The sequence below is a fragment of the Zingiber officinale genome, chromosome 7A (assembly GCF_018446385.1).
Source record: "Zingiber officinale cultivar Zhangliang chromosome 7A, Zo_v1.1, whole genome shotgun sequence".
Lineage (NCBI taxonomy): Eukaryota > Viridiplantae > Streptophyta > Magnoliopsida > Zingiberales > Zingiberaceae > Zingiber > Zingiber officinale.
Window position 1 is genome coordinate 95,110,184 of NC_055998.1, and position 13,965 is coordinate 95,124,148.

A 13,965-nucleotide genomic window follows, 5' to 3' on the forward strand; every position below is an offset into this window, starting at 1 on the left:
CATTTGGATGTGATTTAATTTTCACAGTAAAGAGTCATTTTGAATACCAAATCCCCATTTCATAACTAGAAAACCCAAAAAGAGTGTTCTTAATTCAAGACAAGCACATTCTAGCAAAATCCTCGGAAATTCGACTCGGGCCTTATACTAAAACATTTCCTCGTGTAGTTGTGGGTTTTCGATCATAACATTAATTTGGGAGTTTATTTGTGACATCAATTTGGATAGCTACCAAATTTTGGCGCCGTTGTCGGGGAGACTTTTAAACTTAGCTAGATTTGTTTATTTGTTTGTTTTGGATTATGAATAATTTTCTCAGCTTTAGTTTGCTAATTTTTCTGATTTGATTGAATAACTACTGAATTTTGATTGTTTATTGGCTTGCATGACTAGGTCTTCCTTTGCAACATTGCTTGAACTTGACCCGGAGATTGAGAGAACCTTTTGGGCTTTAAGGAGACAAGCTAGGTCAGCAGCAACTTGTGAGAGCAGAATTTCAGAAATGGATAATTAGATAACAGAAGGGGATCGAACTATGAAAGAGCTTGCAGCACCAGATGTGGCTTATAAGTACTCATGCATCACTTATCCAGATTTGGCAGGAGATTTTGAACTCAGATCAGGACTTATTCATCTGCTTCCCAAATTTCAAGGCTTATCAGGAGAGGATCCCAACCGCCATCTACATGAATTCCATGTGGTTTGTTCCACCATGAAGCCACAAGGGATTTCAGTAGAAGACATTAAGTTGAGGGCTTTTCCATTCTCTTTGACGGGAGCAGCTAAAGACTGGTTATATTGCCTTCCAGCTGGATACATTACGAGTTGGATTGATATGAAGAGAGCATTTTTGGAGAAATTTTTCCCAGCTTCTAGGACTGCAACTATCAGGAAGAGCATTTGTGGTATTCAACAAGTAGTGGGAGAAACTCTTTATGATTATTGGGAGAGATTCAAGAAGCTGTGTTCGAGTTGTCCACAACATCAAATTAGTGACCAGCTCCTTGTTCAATATTTTTATGAGGGTTTACTTCCCATGGATAGGAGCATGATAGATGCAGCAGCTGGAGGAGCTTTGGTGAATAAGACTCCAAATCAAGCAAGAGAGCTAATTTCAAATATGGTGGAAAACTCACAGCAATTCGGGAGTAGAGCTCTTGGTACTAGAGTGGTTAATGAAACTTATTTGGTTTCAACTGAACAACAAGAAATTAGGAATAATTTGCAAGAATTAACTTCTCTAGTAAAGCAAATGGCGTTGCAAAATTCGAGTCATGTTTCAAATTTTCCTTTACCAATGATGAAGTTGTGTGGAATTTGTTCAAGTCAAGATCACTCTTCGGATCATTGTCCTAATCTACATCAAGATGAATCCATTGCAGCCATTTCAAGACCTCAATTTCAGCAACACAAATATGATCCCAACTCTTCAACTTACAATCCGGGATGGAGGGATCACCCTAATTTGAGGTATGGGAATGCATTTTATCAGCAACAACCACAAGGGCAGATTCATCAGCCATATTATCAGCATTAACAGAATTAGCATTATTACCAGAATCATCCAGCAAGTCATTTACAGCAATTTCAGCAACAACAGCAACCTCAATTTCAGCAAAATTTCAGCCAAAATCAATAATTTCAACCATTCCAGAATTTCCAGCATTCAAATACTGCAAGTCAGCCACAGTTTCAGAATTTACAGAATCAACACACACATTTCCAGCATGTTCAGCAACCTGTTCTGAATTTCCAGCAGCCTAGTAATGCAAATTAGCACCAATCTCAGCTTGCACTGCCTTCTTCTACAAGCCCAAGATCAATGCAACCTCAGCAGAACTTTAGCAGCTCAAAAATTGAGGATTTGATGCAGCAAGTGCTTCAACAACAACAACAGATGATGCAATAGCAGCAACATCAGCAGAGGACTGATACAGCATTGCAAAACATTGAAAGGCAGATTGGGCAGCTTGCTAGCAACATTAATCAGATGCAAAATCAAGGATCTGGGCAATTACCTTCACAACCGACTCCAAATCCTAAAGGAAATGTGAGTGCATTAACTCTTCGAAGTGGTAAAACAATTTCAGACCCAAATTTGAATTTTTCAGCTAGATCACAGCAAGGCATATCCAGGACAGCTTCAGATTTGACTCCACAAAGTTTCCAGAATTTTCTAGCAAATCCAGAGCAACCGGATTCTGCACAGCATGGGATTAACGGAGCTGATCAACAACATTTCAATCAACCGGCAGCTTCAGGATCTGATCAACTTGATGGAGCAGATTTTGGCGTGAATTTTACTCCAACAGCAGCTCAAAATTCAGCTCAAAATTCAGCACAGGATCTGGGAAATTCTGGGCAAAATCTGGACATAACTTTTAACCAGCAAGGAGCTGAGTCTTCCATTCCGTTACCTTTCCCTCAAAGAAGTGTACAACCAAGAAAAGAAATGGAGGAAGAAAAGGCTAGAGAATAACAAGAATTGGTGAAATTATTCAGCAAGGTTGAAGTGAATGTGCCTTTGCTTACCATGATTAAGCAAATTCCAAAATATGCCAAATTCCTCAAGGATCTTTGTGTGCACAAAAAGAAATTAAAGGGGAATGAATTGATAAGTATGGGAAAGAATGTTTCAGCATTACTTCAGCCAGTTCCTCAGAAGTGTGAAGATCCAGGAGTTTTCATAGTGCCTTGTGTGATAGGAGATTGTATCTTTGAGGATGCGATGTTAGATCTTGGAGCTTCTATTAATGTGATGCCTAAATCAGTTTTTCAGTCTTTAAGAATTGGACCTTTACAGCCTATAGGTGTAGTGATTCAGTTGGCCAATAGAAGTCAAGCACACCCAGCAGGAGTAATTGAGGATGTATTGGTAAAAGTGAGGGAGTTAATTTTTCCTGCAGGTTTTTACATCTTAGATATGGAGGGTGATGTGCTTGCAAACAGGGCTCCGCTTATTCTCGGACGTCCATTCTTGAAGACTGCTAGAACCAAGATAGATGTACATGCAGGAACTCTTTCTATGGAGATAGGAGACACAGTGGTTCGTTTCAGCATTTTTGAGGCTATGAAGCATCCTAGAGAGGATCATTCTATACTTAGCGTGGATATATCGGAGGAGTTGGATGGCATGGAGTTCTTGTCAGATGTTGATTCAGACTTAGAGGTTTCTGATTTTGGTATGGAGAATGAATTCGTTGCATTGTTGGAAGATATTTTAGATGTGGAATATGATGTTAACTTAAGTGAATGCGTAGGGGATTGCTTAGGAGAAGCATTACCCCTAGGATCGCTCAGAGAGGAAGAGGTATGTGTAGGGGATTGCTCAACAGCACTACCCCTAGAATCACCTACTAATGACCAGACACAGGAGGAATTGAAGTCATTGCCTCAGCATTTGAAGTATGCCTATTTGGGAGAGAATCGGCAGCTACCTATCATCATAGCTCAGAATTTGGAACCGGATCAGGAGGAACGATTGTTAGAGATTCTGAGACATCATAGGAAGGCAATTGGATGGACTCTGGCAGACATTCCTAGGATCAGTCCTTCCATTTGTATGCATAAGATTCACTTAGAGGAGGATGTGAGGCCAGTGAGACAGCCACAGAGATGACTAAACCCATTGATTTTGGATGTTCTAAAGAAGGAGGTGACTAGACTCTTACAGGCTGGCATCATTTATCCGATTTCTGGCAGTAAATGGGTCAGTCCCATCCATGTGGTTCCGAAGAAGTCAGGGGTGACAGTGGTAGCTATTGAAGAGAACGAACTGGTGCCCACGAGAGTGAAGAATTCCTGGAGAGTATGTGTGGACTAGAGGAAGCTGAACCAAGCAAGCCGAAAGGATCATTATCCACTTCCTTTTATTGATCAGATGTTAGAGCGGCTGGCAGGTAAATCCCATTATTGTTTTCTTGACGGTTATACTGGTTATTTTCATATTTGGATCGACCCAGAGGACCAGGAGAAGACTACCTTCACCTGCCCTTTTGGTACATTCGCGTATCGTAGGATGCCATTTGGATTATGCAATGATCTAGGTACTTTTCAGCGATGCATGGTGAGTATTTTTGGTGATTTATTAGAGCATTGCATGGAAGTTTTCATGGATGATTTTTCTGTTTATGGCTCTTCCTTTGATGCATGTTTGGAAAACTTGTCTCGAGTTTTGAGTAGATGTATCTGTTCGGACCGATGTGCCCGCTAGAGGGGGGTGAATAGCGGCTCACCCAAATCGTTCGCTTCCTACGTTGTTAGCTTGTGCAGCGAAATAATACAAAAATAAACAAGCTAAACAAAATACAAGACAAGAAAGAATGCAAACCAAGCTACACGATCATTTACGTGGTTCGGAGATAAAGCTCCTACTCCACAGCATGTCCGTAAGGTGGACGATCCCTATCCGTCGGTGGATTACTCCCCGAAAGACCTTCGGCTAGCTCAAACTCCTTGTGGGTGGAGAAACCTCACCACAAACTCACCAAGACCTCTTGGACACAAGGAAAACTCTTGAGCACTTGTAGACTACTAATTAGACCTTAACCAAGTCTAATTTCATCAACTCAAACCAAGCTCCCAAGCTTTGGTTTTATAGCCCGCGGGTTGAAAACCCCGCCTACCAGTCGACTGCTAAAACATGCAATCGACTGCCCTCTGTGGAAATTCGGCCGTTACACCCCAACGGCTCGATTTCACATATTCTGTTCGCTGCCAGTCAACTGCCCCAGTCGACTGCATGTTTTAGCAGTCGACTGGTGCAGTCATTGTGCTAAAACATGCAGTCGACTGCTACAGTACTGCTACAGTAGTGCTACAGTACTGTTGCAGTAGCGCTGCAGTACTGCTACAGTAAACCCTAATTCTAGTATTTTACTCCGAGTACAATCTCTTGGCACTCATCCCTGCCCGACCAACCTAGACCTAGCCTTCTAGCCTCCTCCATCAGCCTTGCGTCCCTCGGATGCCTCCCCATCCTTCACGTCTTGCCTTCTGGAGCTTCCATCGGCCTTGTCATTGTTGTCGGGTCTTCCTTTGCCAAGAGGTCGCGCCTCCGGGACTTCATCCATTGCCAAGTTACACTTGGACTTACGTTGCCAAGACTACATGCTTGGACTTACACCGCCAAGACTCATCCTTGGACTTTCCTCCTTTGCCAAGATCACACTTGGACTTCCTTGTTGTACTTGTATCCTGCACACTCACAATGCATATCAAATACAACAATAAACCTAACTTAAACCTTTGCCCAAACATCAAAACCTAGGGTCACTAGATTGCTCCAACAATCTCCCCCTTTTTGATGTTTGGCAAACCGTTTAAGTTAGGGAAACAATATATCAATAATAATGCAAATAAACATGCAATCTACACATGCATAAATCATGGAACCTAATCCTAGGCTCCCCCTTCACCTAAGCTCCCCCTTGAGTTAGGATTTCTTGCAAAGGTAAACTTCTCCCCTTTTGCTAATAAATGAGCAATCGCTTCCCCTTCACCTAAGCTCCCCCTTGAGCTAGGATTTCTTGCAAAGGTATGTAAGTTTCCCACTTAAACCTAAACTTCTCCCCCTTTGCCATACATCAAAAAAAACTCCAACAATATCTCAATTATTGGACTCTTTGACATCTAATGACCATAAACATCATGTATTAATCCCCCATAAGATTACATACATGTTCACCACTCTTTTGGTCATTTTCTAATACTTGAAAAATATTTTCAGACCGTATCAGTCGACTGCAATAAGTACCAGTCGACTGCCCCCATGAAAACGAGCTTACAGAGATATTCTGTGCCCGTGAACAGTGTTACCAGTCGACTGGTACACTATTCATGAAAAAATCAGCCTTTTCTAGCCAACTTCAGAAATACGCCAGAAATTCCACAGACCTCCAAAAATCCCCAAATTTTGTGGAGATGTCTATTATATCAATATCTACTTGGGAAAAATATATATAAAAATATATCTATCACCAATCCCAAGATTGACACAAAACACAAAACTAGCTAAAAAGTTCAATTGAACCTTGACCTAAAGTCCTAGTTTTGGCTTCCTCTTGATGTATTTGCCCATACTAAATCATAATGCATCACTAGCATTAGTTTATATGGCATCTATATATCAAAAACTAATTTTCATGCAATATAAACCCAATTCATATTTCTATGCATGAAACTCAACTCAATTGTGCCAACCCACTATGTTAGAGACTTAAGTCCGTCTCCTAACCACTTGGCACATTTGATAACCCATCTACCATGGGTCCCAAAGGCTCTTCCTAACCTTAGGAATCTTAACCTTAGTCACCTCCCTTGGTGACTCATCCACTATAGCTAGGTCACTTCGATGCACCTCGGGTGACACTTGGCCTACTAAACTCACCTTCTTAACCTTAGACACCTTGTCTTTGATTAATTTCTTCTTGTCCTTAATCTTGGACACCTCATCCTTGCTATAATTATATGCTACCCTAGCATATTCCTTCTTATTGGCCTTGGATGACTCTCCCTTGTCCTTGGTAACACCTCCCATACCAATGTCATGTGCTACCTTAACATTTGACGTCCTTTTGGTCTTGGAAAAGATTTTTATGTTTTAAAGGAGTAACTCCCCATAAAAACATGGTTAAACTTCTATCATTGCACCAACAATGACTTGGGGTTCCTAAATAATTAGGAAAACCAAAACTTGAAGTTTTGAGGTTAAAAATTCAATAATGAAACTAACCTCAACCGAAACTTCACTTTGGTTTTTCTTAACCAAACCATACTTGTTTTCATCATGAAAACTCATGTAGACATTATTTAGAGTATACTTTATCAAGGAAAAATAGTTTTCTATGAAAATACTTCCTATTTTCAAAGATTGACACAAATTTGAAAACTCTTAAAAATTTCAATGTTTTCTCCTAGTTTGTGTCTAACTTTCCAATGATGATTAATATCAAAAGATAGTCTTCACCAAGGTTTTTCAAAAGTATTCTGAAATCTTTTTTAAAACCAATATCCAACCACGTTCTTTGGGCTCAATGCACATGACTTGTACATTAGCTTTCCCAATGATTGGAAGACACATAACTATGTGTTTTGATGAACCTAAAACTCAACAAGATGCACTAGATCAACATCTTAAGTTTAGTTCACCATCTTAACATCTCACTTGTATCTAACGTGTATAAAACACATACAAGTCATCTTATAGTTCTTTGTGAGATGTATATTTGGTCTTGCCCTAAACTAAGGGATCATGCATCTCTATCTAGGCATATTAAAAATCATGATCATCCATCTAGGATGTCACTTGATATAATCCCTCTTGTTGGGATATTTACCATTTATAATAGATGTCATTTGTCCTTAAATAACAAGGGAATTAAAGTAATGCATGATGTTTTATGGCATACATCAAAATAAGTAATTTTTTTTAAAGAAAAATATGCTATAACTACATGATGTATGTATGACATGACATGATATTTTTATGTTTTTCATAATAAAGATGAATAAAAAAATAGATATGATGTCATGACATATGATGGGCAAACAAAACATGACAAATTAGTATACATAAGATACCTAGATTACCTATCTAAGTGTCCTTAAACCTAGCTAACTCAAAATTTAACCCTAGATTGCCCATGATTTCTCATGAAAATGCCAAAACCCCAACTTGGCATTTTTTATCCTTTTCTAAATGTGTCAATTTAAATTAAGTTCAAATCCTCAACGTTTGACACATTTTACTCTTCCAAAGAGTAAATATTTTACATTAGGACCTAGATTTCTCTTAAATCACTAAAAAGATACCAAAATCCCAACTTGGTATTTCTTATGATTCTCCAAATTGTGTCAATTTAATTCAAAGATAATTCCTTAAGATTTGGCACATGTTACTCTCTCCAAGGGTGATAATTTGGATTAAGGTTTACATTTCCCTTAATTCCATAATAAAATGTCGAATTCCAAATTTGGCATTACTTTTGCTTCTCTCAAGTGTGTCAATTTAAATTAGATTCAACTCCTCAAACTTTGACACATTTTACTTTTTCAAAGAGTAACACTTATCATCCTTTTCATTTTCAAAGGTTAACAATCACCTTGAAAATGCTCTCAAGTGTCAACTTTCCCAAGGTTGGGTTAACTACCTTTCCAATTGGAGTTGACACTCTCTAAACCCATCTAGGGTGTAGAGAATATATTCCTAGGAATCCAATACCTATTGGTGCTCCTTGGATGCTCTAGGTACTCACTAGGGATGACTTCCCTAGATACCTTCCTAAGGACCTTTCTTGGCTTCTTAGAAGCCTTGGTCACTTCCACTAGGTCACTTCTAGGGTTAACTCCCTTTGTAACCTTATTTGTGACTTTATTAGGCCTTTTTGGAGCCTTAGTCACCTTTATTAGATCAACTTTAGGGATGACCTCCCTTGTGACCTTCTTTGTGACTTTGTTGGACTTCTTAGAAGTCTTAGTCACATTGGTCTTGCCAAAAATACTCTTAGGGATTCCTTCCCTAGTATCTTTAACTTGACCTCTGAACCTAGGGTTGGTCCCATAACTATATGGAACCCTATGAAAGGAAGTCACATCCTTCTTGGCTTTAGGTTTGTATCCCAAACCTCTATAGCCATTGGATGGCTCTTGTCTAGCTTTTCCTAGGTTATGCTCATTTTGACCCCTAAGAATATTTTCCATTCTTGTTAAGGTCCTTTCTAAATTATCAAGTCTTGTCCTCAAGACTTGATTTTCACCCCATAAATCCCTAGATTTTGGTTTTTCATTGAATCCTTGAGCATTTCTATTTTTAGGCATATATCTAAAATCCTTGGTATTATTGCCTAAGTTGTTATTTACCTTCCTAACCTTAGGTGTGGCAAATCTAGCATGAGGAGGAATATATTTATCCTTAAGGTTATCATGCCTCCTATTCTCATGATAAATAACATTAAGATGATAAGAGTTGTTTCTAGCATGCTTTTTATCATGTGTCAACGGAATGAATTCATTAAATGATACCTTGGTTTTTACCTTGGAAGCTCCCTTCTTCTCCCACTTCTTCAAGTACGCCAATTTCATGAGCTCTCCTTTCCTTGGGCACTTTGTGTGGTAGTGACCCCACTCACCACATGTAAAGCACCTAATGTGCTTCTTCTCCTTCTTCTTCTTCCTACAACTCACATTAGTTTCTATATTAACTTTAGTGAGTTTAGGGTTTACCTCCTTTACCTTCTTGAGTGAAGGACACCTACTCTTGTAGTGCCCTATCTTACCACACTCAAAACATTTGATGCTGTCCTTTGTGTTCTTCTTGGTAGTTGAGGTGGCGGGTTGAGCTTCCAAGATCTCCTCTTCCTCGGATTTCTCTTCTTCCTCGGATTTCTCTTCTTCCTCTTCACTTGAAGATGTGGATGATTCCACTTCTTCCTCCCTTGAAGATGTGGATCATACCTCCTCATCTTCCTTCTCCTCCTCGAATGTTGAACTTATGTCAACATTCGATTGGTCCTTCTCTTCTTGGACCAATGAGCCCTTCTCCTTGGGCTTCTCCTCTTCTTGGATTTGTGTAGGGTTCTCATGATGGACAATGATCTTTTTCCAAAGATCACATGCACTTGTGTATTCACCTACACTCAAAAGGATGTTAGAAGGTAATATATTTAACAAGATTTTTGTTACCTTCTTATCGGCCTCCGCTTGTTCCCGTTGCTCTTCGGTCCAATGCCGAGGTTGGAGGCGTTTACCCTTCTTGTCCGTAGGAGCTTCAAATGAGTCACTCAAGACAACCCATTGGTTCCAATCCATTTGGAACCATGTCTCCAACCGCTTCCTCCAATAATTGAAGTCTTCTTTGTCGTACGGAGGTGGAATTCGGATATCCCATCCGAGCGGTCCTTCGGACTCCATCTTTTTCTTCCTCTAGCTTCTTGCTCTCTTGTTGGTTAGTCCGTAGAAGAGCGCCCTCGCTCTGATACCAATTGTTAGGACCGATGTGCCCGCTAGAGGGGGGTGAATAGTGGCTCACCCAAATCGTTCGCTTCCTACGTTGTTAGCTTGCGCAGCGGAATAATACAAAAATAAACAAGCTAAACAAAATACAAGACAAGAAAGAATGCAAACCAAGCTACACGATCATTTACGTGGTTCGGAGATAAAGCTCCTACTCCACAGCGTGTCCGTAAGGTGGACGATCCCTATCTGTCGGTGGATTACTCCCCGGAAGACCTCCGGCTAGCTCAAACTCCTTGTGGGTGGAGAAACCTCACCACAAACTCACCAAGACCTCTTGGACACAAGGAAAACTCTTGAGCACTTGTAGACTACTAATTAGACCTTAACCAAGTCTAATTTCGTCAACTCAAACCAAGCTCCCAAGCTTTGGTTTTATAGCCCGCGGGTTGAAAACCCCGCCTACCAGTCGACTGCTAAAACATGCAGTCGACTGCCCTCTGTGGAAATTCGACCGTTACACCCCAACGGCTCGATTTCACACATTCTGTTCGCTGCCAGTCGACTGCACCAGTCGACTGCTAAAACATGCAGTCGACTGCTACAGTAATTCTAGTATGTTACTCCGAGTACAATCTCTCAGCACTCGTCCCTGCCCGACCAACCTAGACCTAGCCTTCTAGCCTCCTCCATCAGCCTTGCGTCCCTCGGATGCCTCCCCATCCTTCACGTCTTGTCTTCTGGAGCTTCCATCGGCCTTGTCATTATTGTCGGGTCTTCCTTTGCCAAGAGGTCACGTCTCCGGGACTTCATCCATTGCCAAGTTACACTTGGACTTACGTTGCCAAGACTACATGCTTGGACTTACACCGCCAAGACTCATCCTTGAACTTTCCTCCTTTGCCAAGATCACACTTGGACTTCCTTGTTGTACCTGTATCCTGCACACTCACAATGCATATCAAATACAATAATAAACCTAACTTAAACCTTTGCCCAAACATCAAAACCTAGGGTCACTAGATTGCTCCAACAGTATCGACACGGATTTGGTTTTAAATTTTGAAAAGTGTCATTTTATGGTAGAGCATGGCATTGTTTTAGGTCATATAGTCTCTAGGAAGGGCATTGAAGTATATCCTGCTAAAGTTAGCGCTATATCTTCTTTATCTTACCCCGCATGCGTGCGGGAGGTGCGAGCTTTTCTTGGTCATGCAGGATTCTACAGGAGATTTATTAGAGACTTCAGTAAGATTGCTCTACCATTGTCTCAGCTACTTCAGAAGGATGTTTTGTTTGATTTCGATCAGAGGTGCAGAGAAGCTTTTGACAGATTGAAGGAGGCTCTTACTTCGGCACCTATTATCAGACCCCCAGGCTGGTCCTTACCTTTCGAGTTGATGTGTGACGCTTCAGATTATGCAGTGGGAGCTGTACTAGAACAGAGAGTGGATGGAGCACCACATGTTATTTGCTATGCTTCCAAGACTTTGGACTCAGCTCAAGCAAACTACACAACAACAGAAAAAGAGCTTCTTTCTATTGTTTTTGCTTTAAATAAGTTCAGATCATATCTTCTTTGTTCTCATGTGATTATTTTTTCTGACCATGCAGCTTTGAAGTATCTCCTCAAGAAGCCTGATGCAAAGCCTAGATTAATCAGATGGATGCTTCTGCTTCAAGAATTCGACGTAGAGATACGTGATAGGAGCGGGAAGGAGAACTTGGTTGCAGATCATTTGAGCAGGATTGAAGGAGACTTAGACCATTCGGCCATTGATGATGATTTCAGGGATGAGCAGCTTCTACAGCTGCAGGGTGAGTCTCCATGGTATGCGGATCTAATGAATTTCTTAGTTGCACATGTTTATCCCAAACAATTTTCAAAAGCTCAAAAAGATAAATTAAAAAGTGATTCAAAATTCTATGTTTGGGATGATCCTTATTTGTGGAAGTTTTGTAGTGATCAGATCATTAGGAGATGTATACCTAACTCTGAGTTTCAGTCTGTACTTACTTTTTGTCATTCTTTTGAGTGTGGAGGACATTTTGGACCACAAAGAACTGCTAAGAAAATATTAGAATGTGGTTTGTATTGGCCTACCCTTTTTCGTGATGCTTATGTTTTTTATCGATCATGTGATAGGTGTCAACGAACTGGGAATATAGGACTTAGAAATGAAATGCCTCAACAATTCATATTATTTTGTGAGATTTTTTATGTTTGGGGTATTGACTTTATGGGTCCATTTCCTACCTCTTTTGGTTTCATTTACATTTTATTGGCAGTTGATTATGTTTCCAAATGGGTGGAGGTCATTCCCACTCGGACTGATGATTCTTTTGTTGTTGTTAGTTTTGTCAGGTCTCACATATTTTGCAGGTTTGGAGTACCCAGGGCGATCATAAGTGATCAAGGGTCTCATTTTTATAACAGACACATGAAGGCTTTGCTACATAAGTACGGGGTTACACATAAAGTTTCTACATCCTATCACCCGCAAACAAATGGGCAAGCAGAAGTGTCTAACAGGGAGGTGAAATCAATTCTTGAAAAGACTGTGAGACCGGATAGAAAAGATTGGAGCAAAAGACTTGAAGATGCACTTTGGGCATATAGGACAGCTTTCAAAACCCCTATTGGAATGTCCCCTTACAGGATTGTGTATGGAAAAGCATGTCATTTGCCTGTGGAGATTGAACATAGGGCGTATTGGGCGGTTAAAGCATGCAACCTTGATAGTGACACGGTTGGAGAAGAAAGAAAGTTGCAACTTCAAGAACTTGAAGAGATTAGATTGGAAGCCTATGAAAACTCACGGATTTATAAAGAAAAGGCCAAGAAATTTCATGACAAACAAATTGAGGTGAAAGAATTCCAAATTGGTGACAAAGTACTTCTATATCGACCTCGTCTCAAATTGATCAAAGGTAAGTTGAGATCTAGATGGGAAGGACCTTATTGTGTTACTAATGTCCTCTTTTATGGAGTGGTTGAGATCCAGGATATGTCTACTGGCCGGATTTTTAAAGTTAATGGACAAAGGCTTAAAAAGTTTCATGAAGGAGTTAAGGGTTTGGTGGTGGAGGAAATGGAACATGTTGATGCTATCTACCCGAGTTAGAGGGGAGTTTCACTTTATCTTTTGTTTCTTTGCAAATGAATAAATTTTAGATTTTAGTAGTTTTTCTTATATGTTAGGAGAAGTTTCGGTTTCATTTAGAATTTTCTTGCATAAATAAATTTTGAGTTTCATTAGTAGTTTTTATTTTGCATAGTTATAGTTTTGCACTTTAGGTGCTTGATAGTTACCATTTCTTTAAGCTTGATAGTCTTTGTTTTAGGAATAAATGGTACTTCCTTATTTTGACATTTCCTTGTATCATTTTAAGGGATTTGAAAAGGGATGTTAAATTTGATTATCTTGTTTAAAGACTTTGTGGCATGATTGAACTCTAGGATTGCAAGAAGTTGATACTAGTGATGGATTCTTGATTGATGGAATGGTATGATAATTTTTATTTACCTAGTGAGGTTTGAGCCTATTTTGAGTAATGCACTTGTAGCTTATTTCACTCTAGAACTTGCTTCAAATCTGATTTATACCATTTGAGCAGTGTTGAGTCATTTTTATGAAATTTGCTCCATTATCACATTTCCCTCACCTATTTTTGCTATTTCTCTTATCATGACTCATCATATCTTTATTCTTTTCTCATGTTTTATTTCTTTGGATGTGGTTAATTTGGATGATATGTGATGATTTTATTTGGCCGAGACGGACAAATGATTAAGTGTGGGGGAAGTGTTTAGTTTGAAATTGGAGTTCTTTTGTGCTGGAATTAGAAAAAGAATGCTGAAATGAGGAAGCACAGTGGAAGTTTGCTGAGTGTTTGTTCCAAGTTTTGTTACATTTGAATGCGAGATGAAGTATTTATTCAGTATTTGTGCAGATTGGAATTCTGGAACCAGATTGGAAATCTGTAGAAATTAAAGTGCTGAGCTGAAAATCT

General features: G+C 39.7%; 1 pseudogene; it reads left to right on the top strand.

Annotated features, from left to right (window-relative positions):
• Nucleotides 1-501: 501 nt before the first annotated feature.
• Nucleotides 502-13,133, top strand: LOC121999536 (annotated as a pseudogene).
• Nucleotides 13,134-13,965: the final 832 nt, after the last annotated feature.